Source organism: Solenopsis invicta, chromosome 4 (assembly GCF_016802725.1).
Source record: "Solenopsis invicta isolate M01_SB chromosome 4, UNIL_Sinv_3.0, whole genome shotgun sequence".
Taxonomy (NCBI): Eukaryota; Metazoa; Arthropoda; class Insecta; order Hymenoptera; family Formicidae; genus Solenopsis; species Solenopsis invicta.
Genome location: NC_052667.1, coordinates 7,620,001 through 7,639,389, shown reverse-complemented (window position 1 = coordinate 7,639,389; position 19,389 = coordinate 7,620,001). Strand labels below are relative to the sequence as shown.

The following is a 19,389-nucleotide window of genomic DNA, read 5'->3' as shown; positions in this document are numbered from 1 at the left end:
TATTCGTAATTACAATACGTTTGTTTTGCGAGAAATGAAATAACTTTGTGCACGAATAGCTGCCGCAGTGTGCCAACAAATTATTCCAAAAATATACTGTGGCTATTTCCGGCACATTATTTTGAAGCTAGAACGATACGAAGAAAATTGATTGTTGTATAAAAAAGTTAAATGTCTCATCTTACTTTTTATCTCTACCAACACTTGTGTTGCCTCACATACATAATCATGGCAACTAACGAGCGGAATGAAAATTTAAGTACGCGCCCGAAGGCGTCGGTAGATTCGGACGTCAGGAAAGTCAATCATAAGTCGTCCGTACGTGATAAGGTCTCGCAAACACGAACGTTCTAACGCTCGCACATACGTGGTATACATTTTCCATAATACGTTACCATTTGTCAAAGCGTGCACTTAGCACATGCCTCGGAATAGCTATCGATTGTCATTTACCTAAATTACGAGCTTTTTATGTAGGCTGATAAGGTCAGACGTGGGTTTTCACAGCTATACCCGGGGGGTGCCATATCGCGGCCAAGATGTCACGTCCGTTTTTCCGTTTTTGCTCATTAGTTATATCACGATAAAGCATTGGAAAATCATCGCGATTGGATACGCATCACGATGTGCGTATGATAACGTACAAATCGTTTCTTTTCGATACGCCGATAAATTACATCTATCACACAATACATCGCGAGCCGTAAATCAATATATCCGAAAGCATTAAAGTGAAATGCTGACAAGACAGTCTCGCGATAATTTAGGATAAAGTAATTTAGAGAATAATGGCAAAACGTCAACGAATCCATGTGCGGATTATCGTGAAATTAATAAGGGACTTTGTTTTGAGATTTGACATTTTCTTGAAAATTAATGGTTTGCATTATCATAATGTAGATAGTAAATGGAGGCCGTAATTCCGCTTTCCTTCGTGTGCATGTAACAAATGAGATCTCGATTTATGCCCTAATTATTGCTTGATGTTACTGAAACATTGTTGCACGAATGTCACGCTTCTCGAATGTTCGGATTACTAATTACACTAGTTTACATTAATTTAAAGCGAGGAAAAGAAACAACTTTTTTAATGTATTTTGGGGCGCCAGATCAAATTTTAAGATATATCTTGTTAGTACTGTTGTTGGAAAATTAGTATTAAATTTAGTATTAAATTTAACAAATTGCATGTCTCAAATTTTTACTCAAATTTTTGTGTTAATTTAAAACAATGAATATGTTAGAAAGTAACACAAATATTACGTTACAAAATTAACACAAAATTGTAATAGTTTGATACAGTTTAGAAACAAATTGTAGAAGCATATTTCTTCAGTAAAATTATCATTTAAAACGTTATATTAATACGTACATTTTATTCAATTGTTTTAGAATTAATGTGGAACACCATTACTTTCATCTTATTTGTTTATTTATCTATAAATGGTATTATTTTGATACTAAGAAATGATGAATGTCAATTTAACATGAAATATTTAAATAACATAGTCACATTATGTTAAATTAATATGTTATGTGGATATGTTAAAAATTCAACACAAAAATTTGAACAAGAATCGTTTTCAGCATAAATACAAAAAGTTTTCTATTGCGTAATAAATGTATCATTGTTCATTTACAGTGTGATACAGACCTGTCATTTTAATTTATATTGTGATGTAAAAATGTCGAAAAGTATAAATTTATTTCAAATTAGTTTAATAATTTTTAGTACGTTTGTGGGCAATACGTCATTGGAAAAAGAGCTGTATGTGGATGATCACAAAATCGCTGAAACTTGTCTATTTACATTATTTCTTTTATATAAAAAATATAAATTAAACGCTCAACACTCTTGATTTGTTTTACAATTTTAATAAAACTTTTCTATACGTTGAAGAAACATCTTTTTTTTGTGTCTCAAAGGCCGAACCTGATGGAAATATAATATTTCGATGACAGAACTCAGCGTCGAAAATTACTCTGAAAAGAGTTTTCATATGCATATTAAAAATTAACAATTAAATAGTTAAAGAAAAAATATAACAAAGTTTTAATAAATATCAAGTTCAAATAAAATATCTATTTTTATTTAATTTTATATTATTTATGTATTTACATAATTTACATAGTTTATGTCGTTTACGCGTAAGTAGGTTTATAGACTAATGTATACTATTTAGATTTTATGTAAACGCACAATCCTGCTGTGACCAATCATATGTTTCTTTAATAATAATTATAATAGTGATGTTAAATTTACAAATTAAAATTATAAAAAAAATTTGGTTGATTGAATATTATCCTAAAATATTATCGTAACATTTTGACTGCTTTTATGGAATGTAATTATAATAATAATAATAATTTTATAAAATATTATCAAGCAGCACAATTTTTTACAAAGTTTTGTGCAAGAGCATATAAAGACTATTTCAGAGTAATTTTTGATGCTGAGTCCGTATCTGTCATCGAAATATTTCCGTCGGATCCGATTTTTGAGATACAAGAAAAGATATTCTTCCAACATACAAAAAAATTTTATTAAAATTATGAAACAAGTTAACAGTGTTGAGCGTTTAATACATATATCTTAATCTTTAACCATCACGTTATGTCGCATCAGCCAAGTCGTTACCTTAATATTCTCTCCTCCTTAGAGATTATTAAACTCATCATATTTCTTCGAAGAAGCGCATGGGTCTCTTTAATTAGGTAGCGCGTTCATCGTCACGTTGAAAAGAATACGCGGTTGGTCGGAGACACCACCTGCGGTCGTTGCTCAAGAATTCAATTAAACTATGGGCGTTCGAGTTTTATTCGCGCAAGATACAAATTGCATTGCTACACTTAATAAATATACGCCACGGCGCAATCTCGCGAGCCGCCTGCGCGCGATCGTTGCCTCTCTTCTCGCCGCAAATTTATTAATTTATTACTCGCGCGTCTCGCGGCTAAGTGTTTTTCTCGCGTTCGACGCACGGGACGGGAGGATAACAGGTTGCGCGATTTTATCAATGGCCTAATTGAAAACGCACCTCGGGCGCAAACGCACGCTCGGCACGAGTCGGCGGCATTGACGATTTATCACGTGTCAATACACATCCGTACCTACTGCCTATTGCATCACTCAGGGATGCTACAACGGCCCGAACTATTTGCAAGGCCAACGTCCGACAGATGAATCGCCGTTTATTAAACACGTCTGCGAAATCGCCGCGGGGTGATATGGAACGCATTTGCACGCTGAATATCTTACGAATTGCCTCACTCCGAGCGTTTACAAACTCAATTAACTTCGCACAAGATTGGTTGCATAAATAATAAAAATCTCGGGGAAAACGAACGCGAGATCGAGTCTATCGATTGGAAGCGATATTCGCAATCTCTGATCGTAATAGTAGGAATTATAATATAATATATAGAGGAAAGGAGGGGGTTGTGGAATACCATTTTGTTTTTTTGACAATAATTCAGTATAAATCTTAACGCGACACAATTCTAATCAACGCCAGTTCATTAGCTATAGAGATGTATCAATCACTTTATGGAAGGAAGTTCATCAAGTACGTAGAATGAATATAATTTATAATTTACTGAAGAGAGGGAAAAGGATGCGTTTGCGGAATAGCAAGGAAATTGTGGAATGCTAACAACTGATATCATGAAAGATACTTTTATTTATAACAAAAAAACAAATTAATGATATTTTATAGAATTTACATACAAATGCCTCAAAACAAAGTTTTACGAACATTTCATAAAATATATTTTGTTAAAAAAAAATTTTTAATAATTTTTTAGTTTAGAATTTTTTTTTTAATAAAACTTTGAATTTTTCAAAATAATTTCTTTGCTTCTAATAAACATTATACGTCTACAATGAGATTAATTGTTAGGTCGCAAGAGAGATGCACTTAGCGGACGACCACATTCCACATAATCACAGTCCACATATAACATAACTTTATTTACCGAATTTATACGCACATTACAACACACATTAAATTTAATAATATTATTTGACATTTACATACATGGTCTTCAAGTTAGAATAGAGTGAAAAAATTAATGTGAAACATGCTTCTCAAAATTTCGAAGGTACAACTAGTACACACCTGTAAAAATTTCTGATACCGAAAAAACTGAAATTCAGCTTTTATAAAGACACAGCGAACACTAATGGCCGTCCTACAATGTTTAAATAAACTGTAATGAAGTAATTTTAACGATTGTTCTTAGAATTCAACGCGAATTATACGAGACATCATGATATTTTATCACCCCAGATATATATTCCACACACGACCGCCATTCTTCCTATAGTTCTATCTTTTCAAGTAATACATATATTGATACATATATATTTTATATATGTTTTCCAAACATATCTAATGTTTTATAATCGTTTCGAAAACGTATGTAAAATCAATTGTGTTACTAGGATTATACTTAGAAGTCATGAATATTAAGTGCCAGTGTTCCTATTATGCAATTAGCGCGGTTGAAGCACTAAATATACTTGTATAATAAAATTCCGATGATTTGGCAGAAATAGTAAAATTGTAATTGGAGTAAAATTTTCTCAGAACGTCGCGTCGTGTGACTTTTGATCCACATACAGTAGAAGACATTTTGTCTTAATATTAAAATCAGTTCTTGTGTTTTGTTATGTCAACTCAAAATAACAAGTGTAATAAGATAACTTTCGACTCTATTTGAGTTTACTCTTCAGTCTCAAGTGCATAAATATTGTATTTAACGAGAAACAAATATAATAAAATAAAAATGAAGTTAATTAGTAACAAACTATACTATTATGTTTGTACAGTATTATATTTACTTTACACTATTATATTTAACAAAGTTTCGTCTAATGAATTGTGGCAATTAATCTTATTAATCACGTGCATTAGAGTCATCTTCTTCCTTTGCCTATCGCGTTGAATAATTAGGCTGCCAGTTCATTAATGTAAGAACACCAAAGTTTCGTACTGTCTATCGTTATCTCTTATTGAATAAAATTATCTCCAACAGCAACCTTATGATAACAGACGATGTGAACGTACAGAAAGGTTTACGACGAAATGTGATAAGCAATTGAGCAAATAATTTTAATGTGCGTAATTAGTAAAATGATTAACTGCTACGATTCATCAGACGAGACTTACTTAATGTATTATTATATTTGTTATTATAATATTAGTTAACATTGTTCATATTTTATTATAGTTGTTTCTACGTTAAATATTTATACAAAATTGTGACTGAAGAAGAAACTAAGAAAAGTCGAAACTTATCTCGCTACATGTTATTTCGAGTTGACATATTAAATTTGATCAACCAACTTATAATTTTGTCTTATAATTTTGTGCTCGCTTTTGAATCCATTTATATGTAGTTATCGATTATCGTTTTGTTAAAAATAATTAGCAGGATATTTAAATATTAAATCAGGATATTTAATTTAATTTTTAATTTATCAAGCGTTATTATACTGTGTTTAATATAGATAAACTGTGCTAATGAAAATTTTATAATATATACTGTATATTGTTATCAAAAACGGAATATTTATTTTCTTAAATTTGAAAAAAGAATTTTCACAAACTCTTGCATTTTTACTGTATTCAAAAGAAGTGGAATATACATGACCACTTATGAGTGAGGCAATCAAGCTGAACAAAGAATACAATAGCCAAGCACTCGTGTTTTGGTATAGTTCATCCTTTATTATCCCTCTACACTTATGCATCATGAAATAACCACTTGGCTGTTTAGCCACTCCATTCAGAGAGAGAGAGAGAGAGAGAGAGTCATTATTTTACGTAGGTTGTTATGCACTCCGCTATTCACAACATTGATAAATTGATTCAACTCACGACAGTTTCGTTCATATTAGCAGTAAAAACAAGCAAAATAACTGAAATAACAACTCAATAACTAATATATTATAACGGCATGTAACAAACGGGGTTACACGCAAGTTACTTCCACTCCTTCTATTTTTTCTCACTACTGCGGCGTAAATCCTCACCCGGCGTAAAATATCGGAGTTACTCTATCTTAAATGTAACAAATTTTCCGACGGTGTAGACACAAATGGAGCATATTCCTGATTCAGTCGATACCGGCGTCAGGAACACGCTTCAACATATTAATCTATACAGTGTATATCAAATTTTATTGCGTAGTACTTAATTAATCTCATCGCGTTGCGAAACGGAGTGGTGATGTACGTTAAAACTAACTTGCGCATTATTAATCCTGCCAGCGATACGATCGCACGTTTCGAACTCACTGACTCTATTTATGATTAGGTCAACGATATCCCAATCTTTGCACGCGAAAAGGAGTTATATAAATTGCGGTTTCATGCATATGAGGCACGTAAGAGATGCGGTAAAACCGCAACTTAACTTTGCCAGGTAAATTGTATTAGCCGGCACACAGTGGTTTCGTTTTACTATGATGCACTTGACTGTATTCTCTGTAAATACCGACAGTTAGAATCAATAGGATTATTTCGTTCGATTATATTAGAAAAGAGATAAACTTTCTTCTTCAAATATTATCGTATTTTCGCAATCGAGTCGACAGCGAAATATCACGTCGTAACTGCATCATCAGACGGCACGGCGCTACTTTAATTTCTGTCGCATTTCCATTCACGCTTTGTTACTTCAGGAGTCACTCCCAGTTTAAGTTTATTTCGCTGTTTCCGGTTTAAAACAATTTTCGCGTAAATTGAAGTAAAGATTATTGGATTCCGGATGACTTTAGATCGAATCTCGTATAAAAATTGTAAATGAACAAATTCGTCTTCAACGATAATAATATAAATATTGGAAGGAAGAATACGAAGTTTAATACCATTTTATATTTAGTAATTGTAACATATAAGTAATTCAATGTAATAGTAAGCTTTTAATAATTTTACGGTTTTTTTTTTATTTATTTCTATAACAATTGTTCAAGAAGCTACTCAAACTTTTCATAATAGTGATGACCGCGGAGTCTGAAACTATTCTAATGTATTTCTTATATGTAACATGTAGTTCTCTCACAAAATTGAAGATTTAATCAAGTTCGCAGACTCACCCACGCGTTGCAGTTTGATCGCCCTTAAACGTGGACGATGCCTCTAAATCTGGGCAACATGTGTGCTGTTGTTTGCACATTTACGATAAGCTCCTTTTCTCGACGCTATTATCGTCTCGATACACTTCATTATATCGAAATTGTTTGAATTAAACGAATAAAATATTTTTATTCGCTGAGAGATTAATTGATTTGGTGGGAAACATTCTTTATTTAATATATTTTTTAAATTAATGTTCATAAGTATACGACACAAATGTTTTTCTCACAAATAAAAAATACAGACGATAACAGAAATGGATACATGTATTTTGACAAAAGAAAAATGTGTCAGTAAGAGAAGCGTATAATGAAAACTGTGAAAGTGATGATTAATAGTTCAAATTGCTTTAGAACTTATTTAGTAGGGTAAAGTCGTCTATTATTAAATACCTTTTTTTAAAGACTTATAATTTATTTAATTTATACCATTAACTTTTATTTTTATATTTATATTATAGTAAATATATTTAAGTTTCATCACCAAAACTTAGCAGTCGATAATAATTATACTTTGTTGTATATGAAATTGTTTATCAAAATTGTCGAATTTGCTAATTCAAAAAAAGGTTCCTAACATGAAATGCAAAGGGTTTTTTTATATTAGATTGGAGTCTTACCGATATGGATTGAGTCTTACCGATTTGGACCTTACTAGGTTTAAATTAAGCTCCAAACTCAAAATCTAGTTGACTAATCAAATGGCTTTTATGATACTCAAAATCTTTTGTACGTAACATTTTTTTCCAAAATCTATTCTCTTCGAGATATTTTAAAGTCTCAGTGCTGACGCTGAAAACCATAACTTTCAAGCATCAAAATTCGAAAGTCCTCAATAAAAAACTTTATTATAGCATTTTGGAAAAGTCTCGAAGTCAGAATATGTCAGAATAGTAAATGAGGATTTTTGAGTGTCTCATATTATGATTTTCACGCTTTCCGGTTTCACGATCACCAAATCTAATATTTATAATTAAGCAAATCATCACATCCCGTATTTTTCTTTTAATGCGACTTTACTCTGTCACTGCATGCAGAATTTATTATCAAATATTTGTTTATTTTATAATAAACAAGGTTTAAAGGCTCATCTCAATAAATCTTGACACCAGTTTCAAAAAAAAAAATTTATTTTTTAAAGACTGCACGCATGATCTAATAATGAATTTTTTACTAAATAGATTTTACCCTAAGAGCAATAAGTTTGCGATGGTATCACATACGTTTATTAATGTAGCAGAAACCTCTCTACTTCATATCAGGAACCTATCTCATAGACAAATTTGCTTTAGTACATTTAAATAAACGTTTTACATTTGGGTAGACGTTTAAAAATTTAGACCCTTATTCGAAACGCATTTATAAAGATACAGCGCACTTTTTTATTATTCTAGCCTTCATTAGACGTGAAACAAGAATAGAACAACGAAAATGCGATACCAAAAATATCTTTAGAAGCGCAGCACTGAAATATCATTTCCTCGAAGAGGAGATTCGACGATATACGAAATCCTGACAAATATTGTAGAATAATATTCTGGAGATCTACGAACAAATATCGAAGAGAGCGTATATCCGGGATTTGGAAATAATGCATCGGAGATTGGTGGAGCGCTCTCCGTGCCGTCGTCGATTTTGAAATTGCAATTTTTCAGACCGTGCCGTTTCGAGAAGAACACTCCCGGCGCAACAATGACATTTCGACGCGATACCGCTCTCGATGCCGCGCCGTCCCGCTTTTCTCATTTCTTCTTCGGGGCACTTTGCATGCTCATCGCATTGAAGCCGAAGCCTTACGAAAACTTTGACCCGTTTCGTGATAACGGAGTTATCGCGATGCACGTCGTTGCATCCTCTTGGCTCTGCCGCCACGCGAAGTGAATTAGGTTCTCTTAAAAAAAATAGTTTCTTTCTGATTTCGTCACGCTGTCGTCCGATATCGTTTTCCTAATTTGTGAAGGAAATGCGCGCTGCACATCGGTGGTAGTGATCTCGTTAGACTGTTGTGTGCACACGCCGCCCTCAGTAATCAGGGCAACAGCACAGCAACAGCACAGTCAGCGTTCCATTTGCACTCGCGTGATAAAAGGCAAGCGATTGCGTGGCCGAAGGAACGCGGATAAAACGCCATGGGTTTCCTCGTCGGTGCACAAATACAATCTACACGGATTAAAGTGGCTCGTTCTCTTCGCAGTCTCGTCTAATTTGAACTGAAAGATACGGATATTCGGACAACAACAGGGCGCAAAACTTAACTTTTATGAAAAATGTTAGAGATGTCGGGGACGGTAGTCTCGTGTAACGTACGCCATTTGCTTCACTTGCATTAGAAAAGACGAACGTTCTCTTTAAAGCGTCAGGCGTACGAGTTCGGTATTTTTATTTCTCTGATTCAGATTTAAATTTTTTCCTGCCTTTATGATTTGAAAGTGCCAACCTCAAGCTGCAATAGTTGACGGCCCCGTCGGCATACTCTCGAAAAACGGCAGTGAACGTGACGGGCGTCCGAAAAAGTATTCGAGGCACCGCATTTTTCTCATATTTCATGAAGGAGTAATACTGCTGAAGCTACAGGAATGATTTGTTGCGCTTTAAGTCATAGTTTTCAAATCTTTTTTGGGCTCACCGCCTCCTTCACAAAGTTTTTCTGTTTTACGTCCGCTCGGATAAACCATTTCTATTATCAAAATTTCCAAGTGTAACTGTGCGTGTAATTTTTAAATATTAAAATCAGATTGAATTCAAAGAACATAAAATAACTAGAAACTGAAATTTTAGAGCTGTTTATTAAAATAAAGCAACAAAGATGGAATTATACTGAATCGAATAAAAAAATATTAAAAAGTTGTCGTTAATGAGAAATCTGATGCGATGCTAGTAATATATCTATATTTAGCTCTATTTTCTCTAATGCGTTCTTATTGTCTACTTACTTCCCAACGTTTCCTTATTGCCCCTAGAACAAGCGACGGTCTCCTGCCAAATCTCGGCGCCCACCGATGGACGATAATGCCCCCGTTGGAACACTACACAGAAAAAAAATAGTATGAAATTAACAATTCATTGTTTCATATATAAGCAAGAATATAAAATTTTTCTGGTAGAATTTATAATTTTAAACAGACATAATTTGCTTACACGAAGAAAAGAATTTTCTTTATGTAAGCAAAATTACGTCTGTTTAAGATTATAAATTCTTCCAAGAAGATTTTATATTCTCGCTTATACATATATGAAACAATGAATTAATAATAATTGATGTTGATTTAATAATAATTTTTTTCTGTGTATGTTTGAATGAAGGTGCTGATGACTTATAAACGTGCAAAAAGTGGTATTAGAAGTTTTAGAATAGAGATTTTATTTCGTAGTACAATTAAAAAATAAAAATTAATGGAAGTAAATAATAATAATAATAAAAAAAATAACGGAGAATAATAGAAATTTCAAACATTAAATCTCTGTTTGATTTTTGATGAATAATCTTTGATTTTTATTAAAAAACATACCGAACGTATTTTTTATAAATATATACCTAATGTTATTATATTTTTGTAATTGGATCGAAGTACAGCTCAAAACGAGAACGTGTTTATGAAATACTTCTATATTTTTGGAAACAGATTGTGAAGTCATGTTGTTTTTGGTAAAATAACATATAGCAGTACATTTCTCCGTGAGAATAAACAATAACTATACGAAGTTTTCAACTACAATGTTAACGGATGTTTTATGAATTTTTTTACATTTTCTTTAATATCTAAAGGTAGAAAAAATAGCGTCTACGTACATTAATAAAGTGCAAAAAAAAATGTACACTGTAGGAGGGTTCAATTCTAGCCTTTTAATTCTAACCTTTAAATTTAATAAACTTTATTTAATACGTAAAAATATATTTTATTATTTGATTTATCAATTTATTTTATAGTTATCTCCTTCCCTCCGAGGTCGTGCCTGAATTCTGCCTTATTACTGCTTACTGTATCAGTTTTGGGAACCAATTTTTCAAATGCTCTTTTTGAATTACGTTGAAAAAATATTAATTATTACAAAATACGAAGCAGTAATATAAAAACTGCTATTCGTCTGATAGAAGACACTTTCTAGTTTAGAAAGTTTCATTTTTTGCCTTTGTTTAAGAAATAATATCTGAAAACAAAGTGGTATGCTAGTACAGGTGACTTTTCTCTATCTGTATAACATGGAAAGGAAACGAGAGATATCTCGAACGAGACGCTAGTCTCGTGCAACGTTCGCATTTACTTTGACAGCGTACCATAAAAGCTGCGAGGTCACTGGTACTTTAAATCGAAATCTTACAGCGTCTCCCCAATTGAACTTTCCGATTCCTTAAGCTCGACCGCACTACCCTACGTTTTATCGACTTTGAAGTGCACTACACCGGGGAGAAAGTCGATTTATTACGAGCACTTGGTTCGCGAGAGAATGAGAGAATGATTTTATGGTAAAACGAAGTTCGCGATATGCTGCTGATCCTTTATAATTCTGCCGCTATCGAAAGTAAGAGAAACGGGAATTCAGAACATTACTCAGTATTATTCGCTGGATTTAGTCGCAAATTTCTTTTTAAGTTTCTTGAAATGATATTCCACTCGAGAAATGGAGTTATTATCTTCACTCAAGTTGAAGTGACTTTTCGTTCATATAGAGTGGATTCTTCCACTTTGTGTCATGGAGTGAATATTTTCACTCATAATTAAAGAATGAATCTGACACGTTCCGCAGTTGGAAACAGTGCATGTGCACCAAGAAGAAAACACATTGTCTTGAAGCAAGTCGTATTGATCATCGTGTCGACGTTGTACCGAGTCGACATTATATAGAAAATGTACAGAATTTACGTATATTAACGTTTACGTACAGGTCTACTCTCTAAAACTTTTGAAGTGGAATTTTATCTAAAAGAGTGGAATTCAACTCTAAAAGTGTGAAAATCCTGCCACTCTTTATCAAGACTGGCAGGACTTTCACACTTTTAGAGTGGGGTTCCACTCCAAAGAACTCAGAGAGTACGTGTACATTTAACTAAATCTTTTTATACGTTGCCGACGTGATGTAATTCCGATTCTTCCATCTCGTTAACAATTCGCCTACACCCCTTGTCAACCATTGTCAATATTGGTTGGATCTTTTTTTAACCTTTACGTAAGTGTTCCGGTCTCGTAACATCTGCAACATTTTCTCTTTATAGACTTGGCTGTTTAAGGCCACAGTGATTGCTGCAATTAGGAGAAAATTTTTCTTACCCTTGCTAGATAGAAGAAAAACCATCTTCACATATATTAAAAATCTTAAAAGCAATCTAGGAAAAGTAAATCTAGACTTACACTTATTGTTAGATACTAGAAATTTTGCGATATTAATTATTAACAATCTTTTATATAAATTTATTTAAAAAAAATCCAGAGATTGTTTTTCCAAAAAAAGACAAGGGTAACATCACTGTGGCCTTAAACAGCCAAGTCTGAAAAGAGAAAATATTGCAGATGTTACAATAGAGCGCTTATGCAAAGGTTAAAAAAGATTCAATCAATATTATGACAAGAGGTATACGCGAATTGTTAACGAGATAGAAGAATCGAAATTACGTCACGTCGGCAACGTATAAAAAGATTTATTGTAGTGATGGAAATCCAAGAGCTCGTGGCTTTTTTAAAGTGCATAAGCCAGGATGCCCATTTAGAATAATAATTTCCTCATTGACAGTCCTATATACATATATACGTCTTGGCAACACACCTACATGCGATTATATCTGAAAACAGTCCGAAGGCTCCAAGCAATGTGGATAATAGTTTTCAATTAACACAAAAACTAAAAGGTATAAAGTTAGAAACTGATTACGTTAGAAACGTTTTAATCTCCCTGGATGTTGTTTCATTGTTTACAAATATTTTAATTGAGTTGGCACCAGAAAGTCTTTCCAACAGGTGGAGGCATCTTGAGAATAGCTGCAATGTTTCAAAACATGAATTTTTACTAGCGGTGCGATTGATACTAAACTCTATCTTCTTTAGTTTTGATAATCATTTTTACAAACGAAAATTCGGCACCCCAATGTAATCCCCACTCTCCCCTATAATTGCTGATTTGATGATGCAAAATTTGAAAACCAGAGTTTTAAAAACGATTGTAGTGTCTTTGCCTTTTTATTTCAGATACATTGATCAGATATTATGACGGTCGTTCCGAAGGACTTGATTGATTTTTAATTCTTTCCAGTCAAGACTGCGATAGAAATAGGGAATGACATGATCAATTTTTTAGATACTATTATTATTAAGAGTAACAACACGTCTTAGAATTTGATTGATATATTATTCTATCTTTTCAGGTAGATATCTCAATTTTTTGTCTCTTATTTTACCTTCAAATAAGCTAGCGAAAAATTAGACTTGTGTTTTAATTTAAACAAACCTAGACGCGGGTATTTATTTATTATTACTTTTTTTTTACGAAATTTGCATGTTAATTTCGTATGGTTGCCATGTATGTTATTTATTTATTATTGAGTTTATGAATTTGTAATGGCTTGCTGTAAATCGACGAGCCATTACGCAGTAAAATTCTGTACATACGTTCACTCTCTAATCGAGTGAAGCATTTATTCTAATCGAGTAAAACATTTACTGCAAACGAGTGAAAGAATTGCTTTACGGTTGTAGTTAAACATTCAAATATTATTCCGTTCTAAGTAGCAAAATTTTCACTATTGATTCGAATGTATTTTTACTCGCTTTGAATGAGATTTCATTACAGAAAATTTTCTAGAGAATTGGCATCATGTAAAGCACGAAGAGAGATGTATGAATATGTATAAAAGGAGGGGAACAGGGGAGGACGGTTGTTCTTTTAAATATTTAAGGATATTATCTTCAATCGTATGTTTTTTATATGGCTTTAAAGTTAAAAGGAATGTTTTGAGAGATAAAATCGCAGCAAAACCATTTTGAGTAATTGAATGTGATAGCAGTCGTATAGCCGATACGTATATTTATTACAAAAGGACGTTTTAACAAAACGGCAATACGATACTTTTTATTTCTAAGTGGCTTGAAACTCCTTTTTCAAATTCCTAAACAAATTGTTCGCCCTCAGCGTATTTAAAATACGATAAATTGCAATCGCGGACAGCTCAGTCGATTAAATTCGATTAATTAAACGCACGAACGTATGAATTTTCGAAACGTGTTGTTGGCATATACGCTTTGTGATTCCGGGAACAAGCAATTTGCGAGCTTTACGCACACAATAAATCAATCCGAAACATCCAACGGTGATGCGACGCCGAAAAGGGGCGAGACATGATCTCGTTAGCGCGTAGAAAGATTTATCGCGCCTAATTTCCTGCCTACTTGTTCGATGAATGGTCGAAAAATAGGATACACGAATCTATTACTCACTGTCTTTTCGATATGTTATTAGCAACGGGATCTACCGTTTTAATTTACGGTACGAAGTTTGTGTCGCAACACACATGCCGCCGAGTAAGCGTTCCGCTTTAAGACTTTAAACCATATACGTCGCATATCGGACGCAGTGGTAACGCGGGAGTAACTTGAATAATAAAGCTTAGAGAATGCTGGGTTGCATAGAGGACAAAAAGGAAATTTCGCCGCCGGTGATGCAAATAAAAAGAGCTCGCATTGAGAAAAAGATTTTATATTTTTGCATAATACGTTAAAATTATTCAAAAGAATTACGAGCAGCTTCATGTACACCGACGACAGGGTTATTGATTGACAGCTGCAATATTTTGTTGCAGTTACGAGTCAGAAAATTCGATGTAACTATGACAGCATTAAAATAAGTGCAACGCAATAATAATCAAGTCAATATACTTGCCTGTATAAGAGTTTACTGGAAAAGATCATACATAACTTCATCATTCATTTAACACATCTCTGCCGATCGATGCTGCAAATCAAACGATAAACGAGCGGATCACGATACCTTAAGTTTGCCCATTTTATATTAGCTCTATGTATTTTTTCAAAACACCGCGATGTAAGCATAGCTGCGTTCAGCGGAAAGAGCAGCTTTACAACTATTGCGGGAATTCTTTAATATGCTTGGTTTATACAGGGTGTCGTCTTCCTGTTTAAATGGCCCTTTCTTATCTCGCGAACTAACAAAAATAAATGTAGCAAAAGTAATGTGAAATTTAATGATCAGAACTAAACTTTATTGTGGCATACAGTAATAACTCGGAAAAATGATCTGTGTTAGAATTAGAAAACGGACGGGCATGCATAATTTTTTTTCACAGTGATGCGATTAGTTCAATAACATAAGATTGTATCATTCTTTCTTTGAGGAATGCAATGATGTACGATGTAAAGAACGTTAAAAATTTTTAATCATATTAAAATATTCTTGTTGTTGTGAAAAAATCATATTTCGTTTTTTATCACATATCATTATTCAACGTAAACGCAGTAAAATTTGGTTAAAATCATTTAATTGGATATTGCAGGATGTTTACGACCGGGAAAAATTGAAAAAATCTGAAATTTTTACGGAATTTATTTTTTATCCTTGAAAATCATGGATTTTTATGAGATTTTATTGTTACTGTAGTCTAGAAAATTTTTGGGAAACTTTGTATTTTTAAATTTAAATTTTGTTTGTCTTTTTCTGGCTAAATTGTTTCTTGTTGATGCAAAATTAATTAATTAGCGATAAATATGGCATGCACATCCACGTACATTCTTTTGCGACTCTCGTGAGTTTTTATACAAAAACCAGTGACAAAAGAAGATACTGCACTTTTTTAAATTGGCGTTGTGTGTTTAAGTGAGATAGTTAGACGCCAAATGAGAGTCAACAAGCTCAAACAAATCTCTAAATTTAATCGAAATATATTATGCAAAATTTAAAAATAAAAAACCAAACAGTTTATACACTTACAATATTAAATCATAATGAAGTAAATTAATTTAAGAAAAAACAAGAAACCTACACATATCATATAGTGAAAAAATAGTTGTCGCTTGAAAGTGCAACGTTGCCATACCTACAGATTTCCTTAATTCTCGAGAAAACTTATAAAATTAAAATTTTGTTTTCACTCAAACTTTAATGTCATACAGTAAATGTTTGCGGTCTTGTTACACATGCTTCCCCACAAATTCAACTTCTCAACACTCATTTTTATTAACTTCTTGAATGTGGCTTTGATGGTAAGTATGCGAAAATTCGTGTCGCGTGTCACGACAGAAATGCCTATACTACAATGGTAAAGACAGAAAAATTTACGATGTTTGAATGATTATACTTATATCAGGAACGGGTAATTCAAGCTCATATTTTACAAGCATTATGTATTAATATCTAAATTAAGACGAAAGGTTCAAGACATTATTGAATAATGTATTTTGGGATTCTGTCTACCAATCACTTTTTGAATTTATTTTACTTTTATTGAATTAGTTCCGTGTTTCGCGAACAGATAGTTATACATCATATTTAATTCACATTATTTTTTTTAAGAACCTTTCTTTTAATTAACATTCAAAACATTCAAATGGCTTTTCTTTGTGATTACGTATAATTAAGAAACATTAAAAGTTATAATAAAATAAATTTATGTCGAAGCTACATTTAAAAAATTCTGCAATTTAACCTGGAATTTTAAATAAGACTGTTGGGAATTCTTTTACAAAATTTGAGTATAAGCACCCTGCATTATTTTCGTTAGATTCTTCTCTGTCAGTTTGCGAGATAAAAAGGCTGACCATTTATCCTGTATACTTAGATCTTCGAGGAACTAAGAGCAAAAATCAACTACATTGAAGAATCTTGCAACTATTACAAAGTCACTTTTTCTGCTGAACGCAGTCACAAAAGCATTATGTATTTTATTTGCACGTGCATGATAAAGGCAAGCTCATTTATGAATCAATAATCCTTTTTATACTCCACCGGCATGCACCACTTGACTTTAGGACTCTCGGGTGTATCTCGCAGGAATAATGGATTGGATTGAATAGTTTATTAGCGTAAATAATTTTATTTACATCGAAATATAAAATAAAAAAAAATTACCTGCATTAGACAGCGTTACAATTAAATTTATGCGCCACAGATGCGCAATTGTGTCGCACATTTCAATTTATATCTCTTTATTTCTACTTTCTAGAAGCAAATAATTCTTTCTCAGTCTGATAAAACGACAAAAGGAAATAAACATGAATTATATATTCGGAAAGAGCACCTGCTCTAATTCTTTTAATGAGGGTTGTCTCGAGAAAAGCGTTTATATAGACATAGCTTCTACATTGTTGAAAAATTTATATTAAATTCATATATGTATATGCATATGTGCATGATACATATTGCATGTCTCAAATCATTTATTAATTTAATACAAGATAAATATGTAGAAAAATAATACAAATATTATGATAAAAAAATTAATATAAAAAAATGTAATACTTCAATTCAACTTGGAAATAGATTGAAAAAAGAAACATAAACTTCAATAAAATTAATATTTATGTCGACACATACATTTTACTCATTTATTTTATTTTACTCATTTATTTACTTTGTAAAACTACATTTAATTTTATGTTCTTTTTTCATTCATCCAGAAATTATGTTATTTTCACACTATGAAGTTGAATATTAATTTAATATACAAAATATTCGAATAACATAATTGTATTATGTTAAATTAATACTCAGACATGTTAAAAGTTTAACACAAAAATGATGAAAATGATCAATTTTGACATAAATTCGAAATGTTTTCTGTGCATGTGCAACAACTGTATAATGGCAATGCACACGTGTGCAACAAATAATGTTACATGCGTTCATGTTTTCCTTTTTGCCTGGAGTATTTGCATGATTACTCGACCTAATTTGCTTACTCACCGATTGCATTTAATTGAAGGAGAATTAGCGTTCTAAGTCCATTGGTAGATCTAAGTAAGCAATAATATTAGCATAATTGATCGCAGCGTACATTAACTTACGTGGAGATTGCGTCGAGTAAATTGCACGAAATATAAATCTGTTTGTACGTGTATATGTGTGAATACAAGTTGCGTAAAATAATTCCTGGTATTCAAAGCTTCTGCGAAATTTTATTTAAACGATATTATGCTTCTGCGTAATCCGGGAAAAAATGTTTTTACATATTAAATATATTCATATAATATTAAAATATATATAATTATATATAATCATATACATTTTATTCATAATTATATATAATGAATTTTTTCCTGAATAATGTCTTTCTACGTAAAAGCAACATTTACATATCTTCCCGTTGAAAAAAACATATTATCATCTTTGTATGAGATTTTATAATATCCTAAATTTTTTTTTTCCAAGGATCTGACTGCCTACTAAAGTCATCGTTTTTTTCTATTTTCCTACTGCTACATTCCGCGCTACGTCATATCGTAATGTAAATTTCTGTAAGGGCGATCTTTTTCTCACCGAGGATAAGTCGGCAGATAAACTACGATATAACAGCCTCCAGCCAGCTGCATCCTAAAAATACAAAAAAAGTGCGATACAAAAATTTGCTTATTCGCAGAGATGAAAGATTTCATCACAGGCACTTCATACCTACACGAAAGAGATAATTTTGCTGAAATACAGATCTGAAGAAAATAATTATGTTGAAGCATTAAAAAATTTATATTGGACGTTCAAGCTGATTACTAGCATTTTTTTATAGAAGCATTATCGTGCTTGAACGTCTTACATAATTATTTTGATAGTCTAACATCAAATTATTTTCTGATCTATATTTATGTAAAATTTTTAGATGCTGCAATAAAATTGTTCTTTCCGTGTACAAATTACCGAAATAAACAGAATTGTGGTAAATTACGTTTTTTCAGAATAATGCAAAAAGAATAGCAATGCGAAAACGATCGCGAATCTTAAGCGTTTGATTAACGCGTGTAATTGTTTAACTGTCGTTATCGTCTAAATCCGAGATTAAAACAAATAAATGATTGAAGCATAACAGACGAAGGAATACCTTGGTCACAAAAATGCATGCTTCCATTTCTCTAATAAATATTCATCAATACATCTAAAAATGTCTGAAAAATTATGCATAGCGCAATTTAAAGTAATATGCAGTTTCATTTTTTTTTTTTTTTTGTAAAACAAGAGCTGAAAAGATAGATTAATTTCAAATAAATTAACATGCGATTTTACTTTAAAAGAGTATTTTTAGAGTTTGCACGAGTAATAGAA

The 19,389-nt window shown here is 32.1% G+C and overlaps 1 protein-coding gene across 10 annotated transcripts in view; it reads left to right on the top strand.

The window, feature by feature from the left end:
- The window catches only part of LOC105203432, a 186,246-nt gene that overhangs the window by 52,969 nt on the left and 113,888 nt on the right, over positions 1 to 19,389 (top strand). The gene's annotated exons all lie outside the window — the stretch shown is intronic.